Raw genomic sequence first — 5,036 nt, 5'->3', positions numbered from 1 at the left:
TTTGGTGAGCTATTTTTAGTTTTATCCATTCTAATGATTGTGTTATGGTATCTCGTAGTTTTAGTATGTATTTATCTGATGACTAATGATGTTGAGGATCTTTTCATGTGCTTATTGGCCATTCATATATCTATTGTGAAGTATTTGTTCAAATCTTTTGCCCATGTTTTATTAGGTTGTTTTGTTATTATTGTAAAAGTTCTTAATACTGGTATACTTCATTTTATTGTGCTTCACTTTATTGTACTTCGCAGATATTGCACTTTTTACAAATTGAAGGTTTGTGGTGACCCTGCGTTGTCAGATGATGGTTAGTACTTTTTAGCAATAAAGTGCTTTTTAATTAAGGTATGTAAACTGATTTTTTTTAGACTTAATGCTATTGCACACTTAATAGACTACAGTATAGTGTAAACATAACTCTTACATGCACTGGGAAACCAAAAAATTCGTGTGACTCGCTTAATTGCAACATTCATTTTATTGGGGTGGCCTCGAACTGAACCCATGATACCTCTGAGGTATGCCTGTATAGTCCTGATACAAATTCTTTGTCATTTATGTGTATTGAGATATATGTACCAATTGTGACTTGTGTTTTTATTTTCCTACTACTGTCTTTTGAACATCCAAAGTTTTCAATATTTGTTAATTCCAAATTATTGCCTTGGTTTGTCCCTTTTGTGTCATATCTAAGAAAGTCTTGCTACCCGCAGGTCACAAACATTTTCTTCTGTGTTTTCACCTAGGAATTTTATCATTTTGGCTTTATATTTTGGTATATGTTCCATTGAGCCAATTTTTGTGTCTTGTGTGAGGTAAAGGTTGAAGTTTTTTTTTTTTTCCCCAATTTGTATATATAGTTTTTCCAGTACCCTTTCTTTTAAAGACTTTCCCTTCCCCATTATATTGTCTTGTTGGTACCTTCACTGAAAATCATTTGACCGTATATGCATGCATTAAGTTCTAAACTCTGTCCTTTCACCAGTACCACACTGTCTTGATTACTGTAGGTTTATAGCAAATTTTGATATCAGTTCAATTTGTAAAATCACTTTGACTACTTTAATAGATCATTTGCATTTCCATATAAATTCTAGGATGAAGTTGAGAATTTCTACCTAGAAATCCTCCTGGGGTTTTGTTTGGGATTGTGTTGAATCTATGTATCAGTTTGGAGAGAAATGACATCCTCATATCATTTTTTTCAATTCCTGAGTATTGTTTATTTAGCCATTTTTTACAGTCTTAATTTCTCTTAGCAGTGTTTTGTCATATCCAGTGTAGTGGCCTTATATTTATAAATATTATATTTATATAGCTATATATAAAAAATATATCTAAAATTTTTTCCCTGAGTTTTTTATGTTTTTTTGGTGCTTTTATATTAAAAAGACCATTTTCCAATTGTTTGCTGCTAGTATGTAAAAATGTAAATTGATTTTTAAAATTTTTTTATTGACGTATAGTTCATTTACAATGTTGTTAGACTTTTATATTAACTTTACATCTTTTGACCTTGCTGGATTGATTTAGCAGTTGTTCTAGTAGTTGTTTTGTAAGTTCCTGAGGATTTTCTGCATGAACATTTTTTCTGCAAATACAGTTTTATTTCTTCCTTTGTGATTTTTATGTCTTTTTCTTGATTAATTGTAATAGCTAGGACCTCCTGTAAAATGTTGAATAGAATTGGTAAGAGCATATATACTTGCATTGTTGTAAGGGGAAATGTATTCACTCTTTCACTGTTGATGTTACAGATTTTTCATAGATGCCCTTTATCAGCTTGAGGAATTTCCTTTCTGTTCCTGGTTTGCCGAGAATTTTTATAATAAACAGGTGTTGAATTTTTTTTTGCAGTACATGGGCCTCTCACTGTTGTGGCCCCTCCTGTTGCAGAGCACAGGCTCCAGACGTGCAGGCTCAGTGGCCATGGCTCACAGGCCCAGCCGCTCCATGGCATGTGGGGTCTTCCCAGACTGGGGCACGAACGTGTCCCCTGCATCAGCAGGTGGACTCTCAACCACTGTGCCACCAGGGAAGCCCTACAGGTGTTGAATTTAGTAAAATACTTTTATATCTATTGAAATGATATGATTTTCCTTTTTTAATCTGTTAATGTGGTGAATTACATTGATTTTCATATATTAAACCAACCTTGCATTCGTGGGACAAACTCCACTTGGTTATGATTATGCTTTCATATGTTCCTGGATTTTATTTGCCATAATTTTATATAGGCTTTACATTTATGTTCATGTGCTACATTGCTTTTGTAAATCATAATAGGAATTTTGGTTTTACTATAAATAAGGTGAGAAACCATTGGAAAGTCTTGAACAGAATAATAGGTGATTTGATTTGGGAATGAAAAGGGTAAGGCAAATTAAGGCCAATGGCAGGTTAATAAAACCAAGAAATTTGATACAAAATTACTTCTATATGAAGGCATCTTAGCTTGAGTATCAATTGAAAACTTACATTTGGTTGGAACATATCACACAGAAAATGATACTCAGGAAGACCACTTCCAGGCTGCAAAAGTTTAACCATAGAGTTTTATGTACAGCCTATGGCAATTAATGGTACTGGGAGTTTTTTTAGCCACACTGACATGAAATTGGTTTTTTAAAGGTAGTGAACTTAGCTTGAATGCAGGATAACTAGCAGCAAGAGAGGAAGGGTGTTTGCAGACTGTTATATTAATATATATATAAAAAGATTATTATGATTTTCTGATAGTTACCTTTAGTTATGCATGATTGTTTTCTTAATAAATTTTCCTTCATTCTCATTCTCTATACTCTCATTATTAGACTGCATTTAACAGCTGTTAAATCCTTGAACTTCTTATGTAGTTCATTCACCAATTTGTGCTTTAGAACTTCTTCTTTTCTAATGCATAAATACAAAAGACATTTGTTTTCTTGGTATCTTTTAGATTGGGAGTATGCATTTAAAAACAATGAATTTTCATCAAAGCAAGTTATTTATGAGGAATCATCCAAAGTAAGGACAATGGGAAGAAGCCATCTTAGTTATAACCTTGACTGCTCCAGTTTGAGAGAAGACTCTAAAAATGAGGACTGGTTTAAGAACCACTTGGGAAGTCAGGAGATACATTCTAGTCAATTGATCATCACTCATAAAGAAATCCTGACTAAAGATCAAAGTAATGAATATACTAAATCTTGGCAAACTTTCCATCAGGATGCAGTCTTTGATATAAGGCAGAGTTTTCCCACCAAAGAAAGAATACATAAGCATGAGCCACGAAAGAGAAGCTACCGGAAAAAATCTGTTGAAATGAAACGTAAGAAAGTCTATGTAGAAAAGAAACTTTTGAAATGTAATGAATGTGAGAAGGTTTTCAACCAGAGCTCATCTCTTACTCTTCATCAGAGAATTCACACTGGAGAGAAACCCTATGCATGTGTTGAATGTGGGAAAACCTTCAGCCAGAGTGCGAACTTAGCTCAACATAAGAGAATACATACTGGAGAGAAACCCTATGAATGTAAAGAATGTAGGAAAGCCTTTAGCCAGAATGCCCATCTTGCTCAACATCAGAGAGTTCATACTGGAGAGAAACCTTATCAATGTAAAGAATGTAAAAAAGCCTTCAGCCAGATTGCACACCTGACTCAACATCAGAGGGTTCATACTGGGGAAAGACCTTTTGAATGTATTGAATGTGGAAAGGCCTTTAGTAATGGCTCATTTCTTGCTCAGCATCAGAGAATTCACACAGGAGAGAAGCCTTATGTATGTAACGTGTGTGGGAAAGCCTTCAGCCATCGAGGATACCTAATTGTACATCAGAGAATTCATACTGGAGAGAGACCCTATGAATGTAAGGAATGTAGGAAAACCTTCAGCCAGTATGCACACCTGGCTCAACATCAGAGAGTTCATACTGGAGAGAAACCTTATGAGTGTAAAGTATGTAGGAAAGCCTTCAGCCAGATTGCATACCTTGATCAACATCAGAGGGTTCATACTGGAGAGAAGCCCTATGAATGTATCGAATGTGGGAAGGCCTTTAGCAACAGCTCGTCACTTGCACAACATCAGAGAAGTCATACCGGAGAGAAACCTTACATGTGTAAGGAATGCAGGAAAACATTTAGCCAGAATGCAGGCCTTGCTCAACATCAGCGAATTCACACTGGAGAGAAACCTTACGAATGTAACATTTGTGGGAAAGCCTTTAGCTACAGTGGATCTCTTACTCTACATCAAAGAATTCATACTGGGGAAAGACCCTATGAATGTAAGGATTGCAGGAAATCTTTCAGGCAGCGAGCACACCTTGCTCATCATGAGAGAATTCATACCATGGAGTCATTCTTGACTCTTTCCTCCCCCTCCCCCTCCGTGTCCAGTCAGTTGCCAAGACCTGTAGGTTCTATCTCCTAAATATGCCTTGAATCTGACTCTAATTAATTTCCATTCTGTCATCTTTGTCCAGTACACAATAATCTATCTGACATGGACTATGGAAATAACTCTCTAATTGATCTCCCTGTGTTTACCATTTCCTGCTAGTAGTGCATATTACAGTCAAACTTGTGTTTAAAAAGTTTAATCATATCACTTCTCCATCATTAAAACCCTTCACTGGCATCCCATAGGTCTTAGGTCAAGGCACACATTCCTCAAAATAGCCTAAAAGACCTCCAACCCCCAATACTTTGTTCCAGTCTACATTTCAGAGTCCCATCTCATGTTATCCACCTCATTCTTTGGCTACTTATCAACATTAAGAATTTGCAGTACAGCATCAAATAGATCTGGGTTCCAATTCTTACTCTTCCATTTTCTGGCCCTCTAGTTTTGGAGAAACCTTTTGTCCCTTGTAAGCTTCAGTCTTTTTATTTATATTATGGAAAATAATAATGGTACTACCTCAAGTTAATGTAAGGATTAAATGAGATAATGCATGTGAACTGCTCAGCAGAGTGCCTAGCATAAAGTAATCACTCAATAAACACTAATGTAAAATAAAAAGGTACTATGAAAAAAGAATATCATCT

This window comes from Leucopleurus acutus (assembly GCF_964270905.1).
Source record: "Leucopleurus acutus genome assembly, chromosome: 20".
In the NCBI taxonomy this organism is placed as follows: Eukaryota; Metazoa; Chordata; class Mammalia; order Artiodactyla; family Delphinidae; genus Leucopleurus; species Leucopleurus acutus.
The sequence above is the reverse complement of the archived record's forward strand: the minus strand, read 5'-3'. Positions refer to the sequence as shown.